Genomic DNA, 21,810 nt, shown 5'->3' with positions numbered 1-21,810 from the left:
GAGCATACTACTGCCCCTACCTACAGCTAGCTCATGTCTCTCACTTCCCTCACTACACTGTAGGAAAATTCGCCATCTTTTACTTCTTTAAAAGTACAGTTGTCCTAATATTTGTACCCCTATATTATGCTGAAATAAAAAAAAATAGTGAAAAAGAGGGAAGAAAAATACTTCAACATTACATTAATACACTGAAAAAAAAAAAAAAGTAGAGTTGTCCCTCTATATCCAGAAAGGATTGGTTCCAGGACCACCCTCTGCCCCACAATGGATACCAAAACCCAAATATGCGCAAGTCATAGTATTTGCATATAAATAACATACATCTTCCCATATGCTTTAAATCATCTCTAGATTACTTATAATATCTCATACAATGTAAATGCTATGTAAATAATTTTATACTTTATTTTTTTTAGTTTGTATTTTATTTTCATTCCTTCCACCTCCCCCTATTTGTATTATTTTTATTGTTATCTTGTTATTTTTTTTTTGTTTTTTTTTCCCAATTTTTTTGATCCTCAGTTGGCCAAATCCACAAGTGCAGGAACCACAGATATCGAGGGCTAACTATAATAGGTAATAAAAATGTGTATGACATCATGAGATTGAAAAACAAGTTCTCATTATCATTTTATTTTCATATATCCTTTTAAAGTCTATACCGATATATCATAAACTATTTTGTTTTAAGGGATAGGTTGATATGTATGTTGAAATTAAGTGAAATTGTTTATGTGATAGTAAGGATTAAGATGTGATCAAATATATCAGTGAAGCTGTTACTTTTCATGAAAATTCAAAAGGTGAAATTGAACTGCTAAATAAGTATACCAATAAGAAAATTAAGATTAAAAAATATGTGCATAAGCCCCAAAATTGAGTAGGGGTATTTCATGAAAGCAAACATTTGTGTAATCATTCTCAGGAAGAGAGAGAGAGAGAGAGAAAGAGAATGAGAGAGAGAATGCAGTGAAGCAATTTTCTTCATTTAGAAATAGCTTATATTTCATTTTTATCCTAAGGAAACAGAAGTGTAATATGGAACATTTCACTTTGACAGACTTAACATCTTTAAAACAAAGGAAAAGTGTGACAAGCATTTTAACAAAAGTAAAAAGGAACTTGGAGCTGTACAATGCATCATGATGCACAAACTTAAAACTGGAGGAGAGAACAGATAAGTATTTGTCCAATATATGTACATAAATATCTTCCCAAAAGCTTTTAAAAATAATCATCTCTTCTGTAGATTACATCTTGTACATCAGCATGATCTTCTTAATAACAGATGGTAAATACCATCAGGAAAGTTAGAATCTAGACAAAAGAATACAGATAGAAGTCAAATTCACTGAAGTTATAGGAAAATCTATGGAAAAAAAAAAGAAACTCTAAACTTTTTCTTTGTTGCTCAATCCAATCATGTTACCTCTCAGGATGTGTTGAGTTGAGCCATTCTTATTCACAACACTAGAAACAATTGGGGAAACACTAATTCTATTTCAAGCTTGATTGGATGTGCACTGATAGGTAGTTTGATGAAGGCAGTCATATAATGACTCTTCATAAGAAAATATTTGACAAGCTGCCAAAACTCTTCTGGAGAAAGAAATGGTGGAGGGAGTTGCTCTAAGGAATACATGTCAATTCAGTTATCTTATTTTTATATCATATTTTGATGCTAAATGATCTCTGTAGGTCTCATGCTAGAAATTAGGTTAAAGTGAGTCAGATTGATTTTGAAGCATTTAATGTTATCAGAACAGTGGTGACACTCATGCCAAAATTTTAACATAAGGTAAGCTTTTTTAAAACCAAGATTTAACACAAATTTTTGACACATACAAATTCAAGTTTATGACTTGACCAAATAATTCAATACAGACACTGTAGTTCAGAGGCTCATATTTCAAAAGTTAAAAGTTAGAATCTGAAGAGAAAAGCTGTCAAGAAATAGGGAAAGAAAGATAATTCTCTGAAAGCAGACAAAAACCTATATTCTGTCATCTGGGTAATGAGACTAAGAATCAGCTGTAGAGTAGATATATGGAGTAGAACATAATTTTTTAAAAACCCAACTCTATCATTCACTAAACATTTTTAATGATGACATTGCTTAAGGAATCTCTCATTCAACTACCTTAGCTTTGGCATTCTCTGTCCTCTGTGACCTGGACCTTGACCTTAGGTGGCTGGCTCTCCAGTCTTATCTCTCTGTTCTCTGCACTCCAGCCACACTAGGCTACTCACTTGATCTCTAGATTTACTGCCTAGGAGGCTTTGCTGTAACCCTCTTTGCCTGAGTTGCTCTCGCTCTACCTGCCAAAACCTTACCTAACTTGTAAGGCTCAGTTCAGTTACCGAAATTTCATCTCTTCCAAGAAAATTTATCTGATTACTAGTGGAAATTATGTTCTCTTGTGTATATATAGATCTTGGTTTGAATCTATAATTGACTCATCACATTCTGCCATAAATTGTAGTTGATTATATACACCTGTCTTTTCCCTATATATAGTCCTAGAATACAGACAATATATTAGTCTCTTTGTATCCCATTTATAGCCAAAAGGTTTGGGAAATTTAACTAAATGAATTAATAAACAGATTAATAAATCATGGATAATTTTATATTTAAATATCCTTTATTTAAAAAAACCATAAAATCTCAGAAAGTCTTTACAGAACTTACTATCTAATTTTATATAAATAGGAAAAATATTCTCTGGAATCTTCTGCCACAAGTCTACTTTGCCATTGGAGTGAGCATTCTAATGTTATTCTAGGGAAGTAATATATTTCCAAAAGATTCTTCTTAATGTCACTCTGAATATTAATCTCCTGGTGCTTGACGATAGTATCCTGTATTCTTTCCCAATAGCACCACACATTTCTATCCTATTTGTGATTAAAACAGTCTCTGAACAAAACATCACATCGTCTATACTCTGAATGCTGAAAATTAAAGTTGGAAGCATGAGAAATTGACAATATTATATGCTTATATGTATGTGGAGTTTCAGATGCTATGCTAAATTGAGAAACATTTCTTTATTGTTCAATAACTTCAGTATATTTCATAATAACATTCCTAATTTTCCCATGTAGTTCAAAGGAAAAGCATCTTTGTGTTTACTGATTTACAAGAAAAGTATTATGTTGCAGTTATAGTCCAACATGAACTCAGGTCTCACCAGAGGGTCTCAGCAGTTAACGTCTTCTAATCAAGCCTTGTATTGTTAATATTTTATGAAGAGACTGTATTAAACGATCAATATAGGAAATACTTCTGCTAGTAAATTGTGTCTGCATCCTGCACTGGCAATTCCACAGTAGCCAGCTATTTAATTTTAGATTCTAATACCTGTAGGCATTCAGGCAAGAGTTACTGAGGACTGAATCTTATCTGTAAGAGACAGCAATAAAGGAATCTGGGTGTGCAGGAACAAACACCCTCAGCTTCGGGATTATTCCTTTGTTTTCTTCATTACTCTGACTCTGTGTCTCTGTTCTCATGTTTCTTTGCCCTTGCTTTTTCAATTGATGGAAATCTCTAATTCATCAATGCTTTAACCAACCCACCTCCCACTGCTGCTTCAATTTCTTCATATCACCTAGTTGCTCATTATTTATGTGAACCTTAGACCTCATGCTCTGCTTTGTCTCTTTTATTTGCTTACCTGGCATCGGATACTCCTTTTGTCTGGATAGACCATGGTTGTCTGTGTTCTACTTCCCTCATTACAGCTCTTCAGGGGTCTTCTATACCCACTGCCTGAAGAGGCAATCACAAATAATAGTTTTCACCTTCTCAACTTTTCTCATATAGTAGTTGTCATCCAGCTTTTTAATAGCATTGAATTTAAAATTTTTACTTTGAAAAATGGGTAAGGGAGAAGAGTGGTGTATCAGTATTCCAGGGCTGTGTAATAAATTACCACAAACTGAAGGACCTCAAAAAGGAAATGTAATCTCTCAGTTCTGGGGACTGGAAGTCCAAAACCAAGGTATTGACAGATTTGGTTCCCACAAGAGGAAGAGAACCTGCCTCTATTGTCACAAGGTGTTCTCTCTGCATGTCTCTATCTCTATTCTCTTCTTCTTATAAGGACACCACTTGTATTGGATTAAGAGCCTACTCTAGTAAGACCTCATCTTAACTTAATTACATGTACAACAACTCTATTTCCAAATAAAGTTACATTCTGAGACAGTAGGAATTAGGACTTTGACATATCTTTTGTAGGACACAATCGAACTTATGAGAATTGGTTGTAGACTGACTGGTCAAATTTGTTAGCAGGAATTTACAACTATTAAAAATTATTAGAATCTGTGACTTTAGATAAATGTACTCTGCCCCTATAAGATATAGTTATGATGGCTTTCTCTGCTGTTGTTTTCACCAAAGAAAACCTCTCAAAGTCTGACTCTCTTAAGCATATTAATGGATTTAGTTTTTTTATGTTGTTTGCCATAACTGTAAATATTTTCATATTTGTACAATTAACAGGCTTATATTTTATTCAAAACATATTTATATTCCTATATGTTATAAGATACTACTTTAGAAGCAATATGAACTTATAAAAATATGGAAAGGAAATTTTAATTTAGAATAAGATGAACTAAATTTCAAAATACTATAATAAACTGACCAAAGAAGAGCAAATGAAGCACTATAGATTTCAATAGAGGCAAAAATAACATCAGCTGAAGAGTCAAGGAAAGGCTTCCCCATGCCGCACACCCAAAATATATAGTTTGAAGTTTAGGTCTTAAAAAATAACAGCAATAAATACTTACTGGGAAACTATATTACTTGGAAGGTTGTATATCTTGTCCCTCTAAATTCTAAAATTTTGTGCTTCTGTCAACTCACAAATATGAAAATAGATTGGTAATGGACAAAATTTCAGGCAGAAGAAAATCAAACTGTGAATAATTAATGAATAAGGAGAATACATCTCAGTAAGTCTAAGGGCACTAACTGGAGATGAGATAGGAAAGGTGGCCCAGTGTATGACTCAGGCTACTTCTCAATGGCCACTTGATCTTAGGATCGAAACTCTTAGCCCAAACTCTTGATCTTAGGACCAATCTTATTAAGAAATAGGAAATATATTAATATAAACCTTCTCAGCCAATAATCATGGTTAAGTTTCAAGTCAGCATTGTAGCAAGTTTCTGGCTGATACCTAAGCCCTAAAAATGTCATTTGTGCCTGAGTCAGTAAAGATCTGAAAGGGCACTATGGAGAATCGGTACTTCTATGCATTACTAGTGGAAGTTTGAATTGTAATGACATCTTTGAAGAACAATCGGGTAACCTCTATTATAAATCAAAATATGTAATTCTTTATGCAGGAATTCATCTCAATAATCTGTCCTAAAAGCAGTCAAGAGCCAGTAGATAAGGATATTGGTTCAAAGATATTAATTGCAGCACTTCTAATAGTGGGGGGAAAAAAGAACATGGTGAATACCACCATAAATATATGAATAATTGAAATAAACAAAATTTATTAATAACTTAATTTAGCATGTGCTAAGTTGCTATTTAATCATTTAAGATAATCATAACTCATTGTTTTCTGTCTGTAGAGGGTTTTTCTGTTAAAATAATCAAGTGCTCTTTCTCAATTTTCCTTTAGTAAAGATGTAGAATGCGTATATTCTATCATTACTTGAGTATCTTGACTACATTCATAAAAACTATTCTTTATATTCTTTAAAAATATATTTATTATAGAAGAAATATTGCTTATTATAGAAAAATCTAGAAAATGACATGGCTAAAATTTTTCCCCATGATGACTACTTTACACACTTTGATATATATTCTTCAAGTATTTTTTTCTTGTGAAAAATATTTCTCACCAAAATGACATCATATTGAACAAATTGTGCTGTTGCATAGTGAATTACTTTCCTATTACTACTGTTACAAGTTATCACAAACTTAGTGGCTTAATACCATAAAAATGTATAGTTTTACACTTTTGGAAGTCGGAAGTCCCAAACGAGTTTCACTGGGTTGAAATCAAGTTGTTGGAAGAACCATGTTCCCTCTGAAAACTCTGGGAAGAAATCTGTATCCTTGCCTTTTCCATCTCCCAGAGGTAGCCTGGTTTCCTTGGCTCATGGCCTCTTTTTGTATTTGCTAAATAAGTTGATTTTAGTTGTGCTTGCCATAAAAAATAAATAAAATGGTAACTATGTGAGACGATGGATATGTTAATTTGCTTCACTATAATAACCATTTTGCTTTCTGTATGTATCTCTTAACAACATGTTGTACATCTTAAATATGTACATTTTCTTTTAGAATTCTTATGGTTTCATGCCTTAAATTTAAGTCTTTTATCCATCTTGAATTATTTTTTGTGAGTGGTGAGACAAATGGATCCTGTTTCATTCTTCTACATGTGGCTATCCAATTTTCTCACCACCATTTATTGAATAGGGCTTCTTTTTCCCAGTGTATATTGTCTGCTTTGTCAAAGATCAGTTGGCTGTATGTGGATAGCTTTATATCTGGGTTCTCTGTTCTGCTCCATTGGTCTATGTCTCTGTTTTGGGTTTTTTTTTGTGTGTTTTTTTTTTTGCCAATACCATGCTGTTTAGGTTATGATATCCTTGTAGTATAGTTTGAAGTCTGTTAATGTAACGCCTCCAAATTTGTTTCTTTTGTATAAGATTGCTTTGGCTATTTGGGCACTTTTCTGGTTCCAACTGAAGTGTAGAATTATTTTTTCTAGATCTGTGAAATATGATGTTGATATTTTGATGGGGATTACATTGAATCTATAAATCACTTTGGGTAGTATGGATATTTTAACAATGTTGATTCTACTGATCCATGAGCATGATATGTTTTTCCATTTGTTTGTGTCATCTGTGATTTCACAGTGTTTCATAGTTCTCTTTGTAGAGATCTTCCACCTCCTTGGTTAAGTATACTCCTAAGTATTTTATTTTCTTTGTAGCTATTGTGAAAGGTATTTTTTTCGGCATATTATGGGGGTACAAATTTTAAGGTTTCAAAAAATGCCCTTTCCCTCCCTCCCCCCACAAGTCTGAGTTTCCAGCCTGACCATCCCCCAGATGGTGCACATCTCACTCATTATGTATGTATATACCCGCCCCCCCCCACCTGCCCAATACCCAATTACTGTAGTACCTATGTGTCCACTTAGATGCTGCTCAGTTAATACCAGTTTGCTGGTGAGTATATGTGGTGTTTGTTTTTCCATTCTTGGGATACTTCACTTAGTAGTATGGGTTCCAGCTCTAATCATGAAAATATAAGATGTGCTATATCACCATTGTTTCTTAGAGCTGAATAGTACTCCATGGTATACATATACCACATTTTATTAATCCATTCTTGGATTGATGGGCACTTGGGCTGTTTCCACAGCCTTGCAATTATGAATTGTGCTGCTATAAACATTCGGGTGCAGGTGTCTTTTCTGTAGAGTGTCATTGGATCTTTTGTGTAATGCTCAGTAATGGGATTGCTGGATCAAATGGTAGATTCACTTGTATTGCTTTAAGGTATCTCCATATTGCTTTCCACAGAGGTTGAACTAGTTTGCAGTCCCACCAGCAGTCTAGGAGTGTTCCTCTCTCTCTGCAACCACGCCAGCATTTATTGTTTGGGGACTTTTTGATAAAGGCCATTCTCACTGGGGTTAAGTGATATCTCATTGTGGTTTTGATTTGCATTTCCCTGATGATTAGAGATGTTGAGCATTTTTTCATATGTTTGTTGGCCATTCTTCTGTCTTGTGTAGAAAAGTTCTGTTCAAGTCCTTTGCCCACTTTTTAATAGGGTTATTTGGTTTTTTTCTTGCTGATTTTCGTGAGTTCTAAGTATATTCTAGTTATCAGCCCCTTATCAGATGCATAGGATACAAAAATTTTCTAAACAGACAACCTACAGAATGTGAAAGGTATTGAGTCTTTGATTTGACTCTCAGCTTGACTGTTTTTGGTATATAGGAATGCTACTTATTTGTGTACATTGATTTTGTGGCCTGAGACTTTGCTGAACTTATTTATCAATAAATAAATTCTCTCTCCAGGATTTTCTTGGTTGAGTCTTTGGTGTTTACCAATAAAATTTATTTTAAAAAACCAAAAAGAACCTGACCAAGTAACATCTTCAAATCTCTCTCTGACTCTGATTCCTTTTTTTGTCATGTCTCCTTCTCTAACTCTAGTATTCCTCTTTCCTTCTAATAAGGACCCTGTAACTACATTGGGCCCACCAAATAATCCACCATAATCTTCACATCTCAGGACCCTCAAGTTAGTCACATCTTAAAACTCTCTTTTGGCATGTACAGTAATATGTTCACAGGTTTCTGAAATTAGGATGTAGACATCGTTGAAGGGCCATTATTTTGTCTACCATAGACAAGGTTCTCCAGAAGCAAATGCCAAGATGGAGTTTGGGATGCAAGATGTATTCCTGTGAAACGGAAGGGGAAAACATGTTTGGGGAGAGAAAGAAGTCAAACTTATCCAGGCTTAATAAAGTCTAAGCCAACACAACAGGGAGCTCTACAGCAATCATTACCCTTCAGAGTGCCCTATATCAGCCCCAAATGGCTGAGCATTTAAACCCCAACCTTGATCAATCACTGAGTGACCCAGGAAGTGAGATCAGGCAAAGCAGCACTCTGCAGCTGAGGCAGACTGTAAGAAAACCCACAGCTGGAGACTGTCTACAAGCCACACTCCCTATGGTTGAGCAACAAGTCTATCCTGAAGGAGGAAACTATGTGCACATACCCATGTCACCTACATAACGTGTTTAAAACATATCTATAAGGCCGGGCGCGGTGGCTCACGCCTGTAATCCTAGCACTTTGGGAGGCCGAGGCGGGCGGATTGCTCAAGGTCAGGAGTTCGAAACCAGCCTGAGCGAGACCCCGTCTCTACCAAAAATAGAAAGAAATTAATTGACCAACTAAAAATATATATACAAAAAATTAGCCGGGCATGGTGGCGCATGCCTGTAGTCCCAGCTACTCGGGAGGCTGAGGCAGTAGGATCGCTGAGCCCCGGAGATTGAGGTTGCTGTGAGCCAGGCTGACGCCACGGCACTCACTCTAGCCTGGGCAACAAAGTGAGACTCTGTCTCAAAAAAAAAAAATAAATAAAAAAAAAATAAAAAAATAAAACATATCTATAGATTATGCTTATATAACTTGATTTCTTCATTTAATATAAACATTTTCAAAAAGAAGTGTATATTTCTTAATGTCTAACTAATACCATGATACCTATAACAGACATCTTAAGGTTGAACATTTGGGTTATTTCCATTTTTTCACTCTTATAAACAATGTAGTCATGATCTATGAACTTGGAAATTTTTAATATTCACCCTAGATTTGCTTTTTCTTACCTACCTAGAGTGCTAATCACAGTTTTTTCCATTCCTCATAACAATCACATTATTTGGGAATAGGAAATGGTAAATCATTCAAATCTAAAATTCTACAATTTGTCTTTCAGAAGTTGTATTATAGGATAGGATATTGTAAGTTTTCTGGCATGAAGACATAGCATTTTCCTTATGAATATACTTTTACCTTAATGAATATCTAGAAATAGGAAGTCTTTTCAAAATTTGTAAAAGCTACACATTAATTTTAAAAGTAAAAATCAAGAGCAGAAGTTCTCCATTTAAGGACAATCAGCCTCCTCATCTTAGGTGCACTGGGATCTCCTTACCTCTCACCATTCCCATCTTGTCTATCCTATTTTCATGGCCTTTAACTTTATTCCCATTGATATACATAGATCCACAGTCCCTTATAACACATAACCCCTGGCTGTGTTATAAGCCAGGACCTGAGGCAATACCTTTAAACAATAACAACTAGGGAGACTTCTACATTCCCCTTCCATGAAACCAATCTTGGGTGTACATTTATATGAACCAAGAAAAAGCAAGAATTGCGCAAACACAGAGAAAGAGCATTTAGGATATTAACAAACTCTGTTCCTCTCTGGACCTAAATATTAGTCATCTTAGTCATCATATCTGCTTATCTTCCTGGCAAATGTCTTTATACACATGCACTAAGAGAATTAGGTCACATTTGGAAACAAATTTCATACCAAGCAGTGGAAAAATTTGAGAGTATTTTCAAATATGAATCTCTTTTTACATAGATATATTAATGATTTTCCAACACTTAGAAGTAAAATTGCATTCAGAGGAATAAGTTTATACATTCTTAAATACATCCCACACATAATTCCTCAATATAAAATATTTCTCTTCTGCCTGTTTCTTCTACTTTTAAAGGAGTGCCAACTTTCAAAATTTAATTGACTACTAAGCTGTCATGTTACAAGTTAGTCATATGTAGTTTTTAAATATCATATAAAGAAATATTCAGGGCAAATTGTTATAATATTAAATGCCCAGTGAAAATGTATTAAAATAATTTTTAGATTATATGCAAGAAAACCTCATATACCTAAACTGTCCTCCTTCATTTAGAAAATCAAAATGAAATATTTCTGAAGATACAAAAAAGTCATAAAAATTATTCATTATATAACTAGAAATATTTTATTACTAAAATGAGTGCATTGTTTGCTAAAATTTATCAGCAAATTGGTATTTGCATATCTGAATATGTGTATAGATTTTTTTTTGTCTTCCAAGGTAAGGAATGTTACATCTGAATATAGAGCAGTCACGATGACAAATTATTGATGAAAAGAAAACAATAACCTATTGTTCACTCTTATGAAAGGGTGCTGTGTGGAGATGAAATTAATTGAATTAAGTATGTTCTGACAGTTAGATGATAGTGCTGAGCTAATTAGTGTAACACTAAAAGAAAGGAAAGGATAATTGGGCACCAAACCAAGATACCTCATTTTAAACATATTATTTTGCTGTCTTTTAAAGTATGTGAAGGAAATAACAACCTCCAAATGAATTTCTCACCTACCTATCCCATAAACTAAGACAATAACAGTCAAGAGGGTTAAAAAATATCAAAAACATCAGTGAGATTGTGGCTCATTGAGCACTTCTATTCAAGTAAGGCCATTTTTTAATAACAAAGACAGTAATATCTTGAAACATAATAATTTTAGAATTATTGTTATTAGTATTATAACCTGCTGAAGTCCTCTGTCAAAGCAACTGCTGGTAATGGAAGTTGCTCGATATAACGCCAAGGGATAGCCCAAGCACAGTTAAGGTGAAAGATGATCATTCTCTTCAAGTCTTGGCACTAAAGCAGGTATTTATGGCAGGGGGGAGTATAAGCCCTTATCCTCATACACTCTGTACTACAACTCTCCATTTTTAGTTGTTGGGACAGATAATAAATGTGTTGAGCAAACCCCACAGAGGGCTGGGCTTAATGAGGAACAGGTGTACATTAACAAAGAATTCTAGTGGTAAATGTTGCTTAGGTTCATAATTTTACAATTCCCAATTCCCATAGAGCCAGGAACTGGTCCTAGTGAATTTCTAACAACCCTGGGCCTTTATCTGAGGTTGACTCACTCCCATACTTGTATCCAATGAGGTAGAACTTTGTTTCATTCCCGTTAATGGCAAAATATCTGGACCTTCTTTCCTTGTTCTAATTTCCCTTACCTCCCCTCCCCTCCCCTCCCCTCCCCTCCCCTCCCCTTCCCTCCCCTTCCCTTCCCTTCCCTTTCCTTCCCTTCCCCTCCCTCTGGCTTTATTCTTGATTGGATTTAGCGCTTCCTGTTCCACTACATGTGTTACCCTGAAAGTCATAGAAGATTTGGCCTTTTAGTTTGATACTTGTCTCCTACCTTCTGATTCCCTTTACAGGTGGAATCAAAAAAAGAAAAAAAGGTTGCAGCCAGGAAAAAGGTATTAAACAAGTCTGACAAGGCAATAAAATGGGGAAAAGAGTGTGAGGTCAGAGTAAAAGATTGGAAATAAAATGTGGTGAGGGTAATGGTTAGTATTTGTCCTTTGAAGACCGTTACTAAGAAGAGTGCAAGGATGTTAGTGAACATTTAAGTGAAGTGCCAGTTGTGTGTTGTAGAAGAAAATCAAGCAGCTTAAAAAAACCTTACCTTGGGATGCCCTTGTCCAGACCCACCCACTTGCTTGAACAACTCTTATGCATGCCTCAACTGCCTCTAGTTGCCTCTTTCATATCAACTGCTTATTTCTTTGATAACAGTTGCTGCCATCTTTGATTAATATATTTCATTTACTTGTGACATGTTCTTTGTCTCTTTTTTCTAATAGAAAGTATGTCACATCATATTTGTAAAGTGTTTGCTCTATACCTTATTAACTTCTTTCTCATCATAATGATGGTACCTTCTATATACAATTATATCCTACTTTAATAAATTCATTGGTTTCTTTTCACTTCTAATAAAATATAAGCCCCTTAAATGTTGGGTCATGTATTACTTCTCTTTGGAAATGCAGACCACTTAGTATATAGTGTCCTGAATGGACGGACATTTTAAAGAAAGTAGTATTAGTCTTCCCAAACCATTTTGATCAAAAGAGAAGTTTATATCTCACAAGTTATCAAATATGGAAAATATACTTCTTTATACTTCAGACACTAAAGAAGTTTTTATTACTTGTTTGTGGAAGTCTATCATAATTTAGTTACATATTTTCTATTTACCTATAAATTCCATAATCTATTTTAACTATTTCCCTGGCTAAAAAATTAGATTTTCAATATAGGTAAATGCAAGGTTATGCAACTTTTTTTAAGCTAATGTATAATTTTAAAGAAAAAATGATGGGACACATTAGACAGAACTGAAGACAATCAGTGATTGGGGGTATGAGATGACTCAAGCCACTGGAGACCAATTCTTTTTAATAACTGGTGGTTGGCTTCATAACTCCTTCCTTTTTTTCAACTTATTAGATAACTTTGGTGCCTGATAATTGTGACTTTCTCTATGATACTTAATGAAAATTCCAGGAATGTCAGACACTTGTCACAACAAATATTAAAGGAAAAGTCATTTTCCACCTTTTTTTGCAAATTTTTAAACTAACAAGATATCCTATATGTTGTAAAATTTGAAAAAGTTACTTAGGCTACATAACACTAGTCATTTACCCATTTTTAACAATAGAAATACAGAACTCTGATTAAGAAAATTATTATTTTCTCCATTATGGATATTAAATTTTTGTCTTTTGCCCGAACACTTATTTAGATGTAATTTACAATAAAAGGTATAACATATATGTGCATTAGATGTCTTAAAAGAAGAGTGATATTATTGGGCAACCAGCTATCCTTGATTGCCTAGGACTGGGGCTTTCCTAGGATACAGGACTTTCAGTGCTAAACCCAAGCAAATCAGGATGATTGTTTACCCTAGACCGATACAGCATCAGGTTTTTTCTCTAACTTAAACTCCATACTTTTTGGAAAAGTTTCTAGAATTTTATAAGAATGCATCTCTAAGGAAAAAGTTAAAGAGAGGAAAGTAACTCACTTTTGTTTGAAAGGTTGACATTTTTATGTTTTATTTTCATCCCAAGATAATGATGATTATTTATTTATAATAGTTGTAAGGGTACATGGCACTTACAAACACATAAAAGACAAAGCTCCTGTGAGGTTTCCCATCTAACTCAATATACAATATGCCATATAATAGCAAAGGAGGAGGTAGAAAGGGTTGGGAAAAAATCAATACTGGCAGGCTTAGTGAAAGAAATGTGTTCTAAACTTTCAAGGAGAAATGTCAAAGGATAAGATGAAGTTTATTCAAGTAAGACTATTGTGGTTTTAGACCTTTTGAGAATTATACATGCATAAATAATAGGAAAATTAATTTCTGTATATTTTTTCTTGTTATACTTTATCCTCCTAGTTTTTTTTTTAATTTATCATTATGCAATGACCCTCTTTAACCTTAATACTGTTAGTTTTCTTCCTTAAACTCCAGATTCTTGTGGCTGTTATTTGTCAGGTACATAATTTTTCTTCCTGTTATTTTCAAATTTAAAATGTTACTATGATCGCTTCTCGGCCTTTTGGCTAAGATCAAGTGTAAAATGTTACTATGTTTTGCATGTGCTTTTTAAAATAGTACATGGCTGGGAATTTGTAATCTAATCAAAAAATTCCAATTTTTAAAATGTTCACATTTATTCCATTTCCCCTTACTGTGATTCTTAGTATTTTACTTTTGCCACTGTACTTTCAGTTTTATCTTTTTAAAATCTTTTCTGTCTTCAACTTGGGCAGACCAAATGTATTTATTTCATTTATCTTCTAAATTATTGGAAGTTATACATTATTTTATGTTACTTTAAATTTCTAATATGTATAACCTAACCTGACAAAGTCTAATATTAATCAATATCTGTATGTTCCTAATCCATAGAAACAAAATAACTTACAACCACTTTCCATGTAATTCATATCTAATATTTTAGTTACGTTTTATTTTTAAACCACACATGCTTAGCCATTATTTTTATAATAATTTAATCTATGTTTACCACATATTTAACAGCATTCATTCTTACCTTACATTTATGAATCCTGGTCCTGCCTTCTGAGTATAATATTTTTCTTCCTACAGTAAATCCTTGAGTAATAATTTAAGTGATGGGGATTCTCTAAGTGACGTAAAAATCCAACAAGCAAAAAGCCTTCTCTATCTGAACATATCTCCCTATCCCCCCTCACTCTTAAAGAATTACTTAATAAGGTATAGAACTCTAGCACATAGTTATTTTCTGTAAGCATTTAGAGGATATTATTTATTCTTTATTTTCTGACCTTTTTTGTTGCTTTTGAGAGATCTGCTACAGTCCAAATATTATTTCTGTGTAGTTTTTCATTCCCTCTCTCTCTCTCTTTCTCTCTTTCCTCTACCCTTTCTCCCTCCATCCTGGTTGTATACTCTCTTGGTTGTCTCTAAGATATTTCTTTTTAAAAAACTAATGTTTGGCAGTTTCAATTAGATATGATTGGTACAAATTTATTTTTATTTATCCTGATTGGAAATTGTTTTGCTTCTGGACTATAAGAATTCATACTTTTCCTTGATCTAACAAATATTTTAATCATTATCATTTCAGATATCATCCCCTTCTTATTCTACTTTGATAGCTCATAGTAATATGTATGTTGGATTTTCTCTTTTATTTTCCCTGTGTCTTAGTCTGTCTTTCATATGTTTAATCTTTGCTTCTCTCTGAGCTACATTCTGGGAAATTTCCCCACCAAGCAATTCAAAGTTCTTTATTCAGTTTTATTAAATCTGCTTTACTAGTTCACTATCTTCTAATGTCTAGAATGTCTAAGTGATGGTTGTTTTTTTTTTTTTTTCCAAATTAGCCTGCTCTCTTTTTCATAGTGCCTAATTCTGTCTTTGTGAATTCCATATTTTGTTTTTGTTTTTGAGAAACAGGGTCGGGTCTGGTTCTGCTGCCCAGACTGGACTGTGGCCCAATCATAGCTCACTGTAACCTCCAATTCTTGGGCTCAAGTGATCCTTCTGCCTCAACCTCCCTAGCACCTGGAACTATAGGCATGCACAACCATGCCAGGCTAATTTTTCTTATTTTTGGTAGGAATGAGGTCTCCCTGTGTTGCTCAGGCTGGTCTTGAACTCCTGGCCACAAGTGATCCTCCCACCTTGGCCTCCCAAATTGCTGGGATTACAGGTGTGAGCAACTGCACCCAGCCAGATTCTATTCATATATGACATTAACTATATTAAATAAATTATTTATTGTCTGTTTCAGAGTATTCTATTATCCTCTTTCTTATATTTGGAAACTCCACACTATTTTCCATAATGGCTGTACTAGTCTACATTCCCACCAAGAGGATATGCATTTTTATTCCAAAGGTATTTTATAGTTTTCCTTATAGAGATTTTTCACTTCTTTAGTTAAATTTGTACCTAAGTGTATATATATATACACTTAGTGTATATATATACATATATATACATATACATATATATATATATTACAGGCATGCGCCACTATGCCCGGCTAATTTTTTCTCTATATATAAGTGTGTATATATATATATATATACACATATATATATATTTTGTGGCTATACTAAATGAGATTACTTTCTTGATTTTTTTATTTTTTGTTGTTGTTGCTGCTAGTTCATTGTTGGTGTATGGAAATGCCACACTTGATTTCTCTATGTTGATTTTGCATCCTACAACTTTACTGAATTTATCAGTTCTAACAATTTTTCTAAATATAAGATCATGTCATCTGTGAAAGAGGCTAATTTGACTTCTTCTCCCTTTCCAATTGGATGCCCTTTATTTCTTTCTCTTTCCTAATTGTTTTGGCCATGACTTCCAGTGTTATGTTGACTAAAAGTGGTGAAAGTGCACATTCTTATCTTGTTCCAGATCCTAGAGAATAGTCTTTTAATTTTTCCACATTCAGTACAATGCTTACTATGAGTTTGTCATATGTGTCCTTTACTATTTTAAAGTATACTCCTTCCATACTCAGTAGATTGAGGATTTTTTTCATAGGGGTATTGAATTTGATAAAATGCTTTTTAACCATCTATTGAAATGAACTTATGGTTTTTGCTCTTGGTTCTGTTAATGTTATGTAGCATATTTATTGATTTGCATATGTTGAATCATCCTTGAATCCCTGGGATGAATCCTACTCAATCATGATAAATGATTTTTTTAATATGTTGTTGAATTTAGTTTGCTAGTACTTTGATGAGGATTTTTGCATTTATATTCATCAATATATTGGCCTGTAGTTTTCTTTTATTGTTGTTTCCTTTTTTGGTTTTGGTATCAAAGCATACAATGGTGAACTCATAGAATGAGTTTGGAAGTATTCCCTCCTCTTCAATTTTTTAGTTATTTATTCCAGTCTTCTCTGTGTGGTTTGTTTTTCTTTTTATTGAATATGTTTGCTTAGAAATGTTTCATAATTTACCTCTTGAATATTTTTTCCTTGCCAGGTCACTGCCTCCTTTTTGACACTAGATGGTACCCTAAGCCCATGTTCACCTCAGCTCTAGTAAATTATTGGAACACTTCCTGATCTAAATGGGGAGGGTCTCAAAGGTGATATCCTAGTAGCATGGGGAGGTTGGCTATGGTTTCATGCCCAGTGAACCTGTGGAATGTACCTCCTACAGCATGGCGCTGCCGAACAGCCACTTTGATTAGGCATCTCCTTTGGAGTTTTCACAGGTGGGAATGGTAATCCTGCCTCCCCCCTTCATCTCTGGTTATCTTCAGGGATATTCCTTCCTTTATGAGCTTGCAATATTTCCCCGTGGGTTAAAGCAGGGACAGGTGTCCTGTTAGGGAACCCAAGACAGTGGAGAAGCTGGTTGACAGGCAGATGCAGGGGGAATGTCTAGGATATGGAAGCCTGATTCTTAGAGGTTTTCACTTCTCTGTGGTCCCAGGAACTGTATCATCCTTGTATTTGAGTTCTAGGATACTGCTGGTGATATTGTAGGCACTGGATTTTGGGTTTTGGTTTTCTGTAAGGGGGAGCTTAGAGTATATAGCTTCCTTCTACACTGCCGTTTTGGAACTCCTAAATTTCATATATATTGAATATATAAAACTATTGTCATGTTTAAATGAGACAATTTGAACAATGATTTTAGTAATTAAAATAAGTTAGTAGCATTCAATTTCTAAATTCTCTCCCTCATTGAAACGAAATGTTCAGGGGGATACATAATTTGAATAATAGAGTGAGTGCCCTGGCGTCAGCCTAGCTCACAGCAACTTCAGACTCCTGGACTCAAGCGATCCTCCTGCCTCACCCTCCCTCTTGCCTCACCTTCCCGAGTAGCTGGGACTACAGGCATACGCCACTATGCCCGGCTAATTTTTTCTATATATATTAGTTGGCCAATTAATTTCTTTGTATTTATAGTAGAGACGGGGTCTCACTCTTGTTCAGGCTGATTTCGAACTCCTGACCTCAAGCAATCTGCCCTCCTCGGCCTCCCAGAGTGCTAGGATTATAGGCGTGAGCCCCCGCGCCCGACCTGAATAATTAACTTTTTAAGGTCTCAGAAGAAGAGTTCCAGAGAAAATTTTAACTATTTTATTACGAAAATCATCAGCTATTAGAAACCCCCAAACTTCAATTATTAATGCACAGAAATAACACAATAAACCACAATAATCTTGGCAGTATTTACCATTAATTCTTGAGATAAACCATCCATCATTCATTTTCTAAGGGGCAATAAAATAAACACTTATTTCTAATATTTCAATCTTATAGCTCTGATTTGATTCCCTGTGATGATAGTATTATTTTAAAAGTTTATATGTGAAATATATTTTTAAGCTAAATTTTAAACATTTAAAAGTTTTCTTGTCAAAATGTCATTTTGTTTCTGAGGAGTTTTTCCTATGTTGTATGCTGTTAAATACAGTTTGAGAAGCAATAAATCAGTATTTTATCACCAAATCTTTCCAAATAAATAATTCAACAAAACATTTGCTACAAATCAGGTGTTTTCTTACAAAATATGTGAGTGATTTCACATTGCCCAAAAATGTCTTCTAACTATTCAGCTTTGATTGTCTTTGTTTTACCTGGTTACAGAGCTAGCAAATTGGTTATCCATAATAAATGGGGTTTATGGGGTTGATTTAGTAAAGCAGACAAAAATCAAGAAGTACAAGTGATTAGTATCTACACATTTTATAAATATTTGATTCTATCAGTTAGAACCATTGATAAGCCATATACCTCATAATTGTATCACATTGTGTAACCATAATTTTTCTTAATGTCAACAGGAAGGTTTTCCAGCAGTGGATGAATATTGATGTAGAAATAGAACTTTGTTTTATTTTATATAGCATGATAACATTATTTAATATATTTCTGAACTTGTGTTTTGGGTGTAAATTTATCTAATTTAAGCATACTTCAAATTTATTAAAACAGATACTTAGTTTTGTATAAATTCTATATAGTTGATGTTGTAGAATGAAGTTTTAAATGGAAGCTTTTTCAACAAGATTAACAGCTAATATAATTGGCTTTAGCTGTGTGAGTTTTTTAAATATAGAATTGTTTGGCCCAGTTGCATTTCCCAATTGATGTCAACCTCATTTTCTCATAATTTAATCTTTTAAATATTTTATATGTGATGCTTTTATAATTATGTTAATTAACTTCTGAAGAATCTTTTTCTGTAGAAATAATTGCATTTTCACATTTAGGTGAAAGTGTCAGATTATTATTTTTAGCATATCTGTTTCAGTAGCTTGTTCACTTTTATATCCTTCATTATTTAAGAATTTCCTTTGAATTATGTGATGTCAAATAACAACAGTGCCATAAAATAAATAGATGGGTTTTTACTAAAGATAAATAAGATCCAATAATCTCTCAATTAGTTACTGAAAATTATTTTTAAATGACAGGGGGAAAAACCCCTCTGTTTTATTTATCTGTGTTTATCTCAAAACTTTTCTCTTAAGGTAAAGGTAAAACATATGACTGCCTGCAGTTTTCATATTTGAAAGTGAAAATTCACAATGAAAAGTTAAATTTCTGGCTCATCCCAATAGAGATTTTGAAAATGCTGACTTAATTTCCTGGCCATTGAGAATTTAAAACTAGCCCTAAAATAGTTCTTAAATATTTTTAAATAAATTAGCAGAACTGCAAGAACAATGTCAAATATAAATACAATGTATAACTTTTGTTACTTTTTATGTTTAAAATTTCTATAGAAATCCTTATTTGTATTACAGTTTACCTAACAGTTTTTCTGACAATGTATTATCAGAATGTTAACAAAAATACAATGTTAACAAAAACACTTTGAAGATCAGTCTGAGATAATGGCTGAACATAGAAATGAGAGTAAATGTGACTCCATTAAAAATGTCTTTGTTTTTCAGAAGATTTACTTTAAATTTTACATGAGCGCTGTATGTGAACAACAGATTGTGAGGGAATACTCTTCTCACTGTAGATTTTACTGTGTTTTCACAACCTAAGCTTCCAGTTACCAGATAATAAAACAGCCAGCTTCTCTGGATGCAGAGATAGCCTTCATGCTATAAATCAATGCACTAGCTTCTTGTAAGCTGCTGGGAAGCCAGACAGCCTCGAATAATTTAACACCAGGAGAGGTGTGAATCCCCTATATTTATCTTAATAAAGTATTAACTTCAAAATATTTAAGTGCTTACAGTTTTATCCCAAAATAAAAAATGCTCAAATCTAGTTATGGAAACTTAATTAAATCACTTTTCATTTCTCAACATCTTTCTTATGCTCTGCCATTTAACTGCTACTATAAAAATAATGAGTTCTCTAGAACTAATGCAAATAATTGGCAAACTAAACTTCTGAACAGAAACATAAAAAGCATTTTACTATACTACCAAAGATTTTATCAATGCTAACAGTCACAGTGAATTTGTCTATCAATACTAGCAAAAACATTGAATTTGTAATAAAATGTGATGTTTCTCCAGTTATATAGTACCAAAAAAGAGCAACTGAGTTTGGTTGTAAAGTACTAAGTTAGGAGTGAGATTTTCTAGGTTCAGATCTTGTCTCTGCCATTTATTATAGAAGACTAATTTTGGACAAATTACATAATCACTCTCTGCCTCAGATTAGTCATCTATAGATGGGAATGACACTGGCACTACCTCATAGGTTAAGTGGGTTAATATTTTTATTTAGAATAGTCCTGGCATACATAAATACTACATATGCATTCAAGAAATACTTGATCAGGCCGGGCGCTGTGGCTCACGCCTGTAATCCTAGCGGATTGCTCAAGGTCAGGAGTTCAAAACCAGCCTGAGCAAGAGCGAGACCCCGTCTCTACTATAAATAGAAAGAAATTAATTGGCCAACTGATATATATATAAAAAATTAGCCGGGCATGGTGGCGCATGCCTGTAGTCCCAGCTACCCGGGAGGCTGAGGCAGAAGGATCACTGGAGCCCAGGAGTTTGAGGTTGCTGTGAGCTAGGCTGACTCCATGGCACTCACTCTAGCCTGGACAACAAAGCGAGACTCTGTCTCCAAAAAAAAAAAAAAAAAAAAAAAAAAGAAATACTTGATCTAATAATACTTGATCTAATATCATATATTGAATAAAAAACATTTTTAATTTTATAATTTCTGCTGTCTTTTTGGATAGTAGATTGTTTTGGATAATAACTAATGAAGCCAATCTTTCACCCAGAGGAAAATAAAAGACATACTTATTAAATTTGTTAATAACCCAGTACTGAGAGCATAGCCAATAGTTTAGATAACACATTGACTTCAAAAAGGCCTGCTTGGAACAATGAGCTGATTCTAACCAGATAAAATTGAATAAGGAAAACTAATGCTTTATATTCATATTTATAAAATTTCCAAGTCTAGAATGGAGGACTTAAGTTTAAGAGAGGTTCTATGTTCTAGTAAGTGGCAAGTTCAAAATTAACCAAACATGTTATAGTTGCCCAAAATAAATAGTAAACTTTAGATTCTATCAATAACTATGTAGTGTAAATTGCAAAAAAAAAAAAAAATTACTCTGTAATGTGGATAGGCCTTAACATTTCTAGAATGTTGAGAAAGACCAGATAGTATATTTTAAGGTGAGTATTAACTAGCTGAAGTATGTGTGGAAGATGTCAGGGCAATTAGATAATAGAAATCTCAGTAGAAGTAGAACAATTGATGTCAATAAGGCAGTTTAGTCTGAAAAGGAGAATACAAAGGTATATGATAGCTGTGTTCAATTTCTTAAGCTCTATAAA

General features: G+C 33.7%; 1 long non-coding RNA gene across 1 annotated transcript in view; it reads right to left on the bottom strand.

The window, feature by feature from the left end:
* Positions 1 to 492: 492 nt before the first annotated feature.
* Positions 493 to 21,810, bottom strand: part of LOC105884822 (uncharacterized) — a 45,528-nt gene continuing 24,210 nt past the window's right edge. The window contains exons 3-4 of the long non-coding RNA XR_001160390.3: positions 3,684 to 3,778; positions 493 to 1,320 (exon numbers count right to left, since the gene is read on the bottom strand). This is a non-coding gene — a long non-coding RNA (uncharacterized LOC105884822). The remainder of the gene's footprint in view (positions 1,321 to 3,683; positions 3,779 to 21,810) is intronic.

The sequence above is a fragment of the Microcebus murinus genome, chromosome 9 (assembly GCF_040939455.1).
Source record: "Microcebus murinus isolate Inina chromosome 9, M.murinus_Inina_mat1.0, whole genome shotgun sequence".
NCBI classification, from domain to species: Eukaryota; Metazoa; Chordata; class Mammalia; order Primates; family Cheirogaleidae; genus Microcebus; species Microcebus murinus.
Note: the sequence above shows the minus strand (reverse complement) of the source record. Positions and strands in the feature narration are given on the sequence as shown.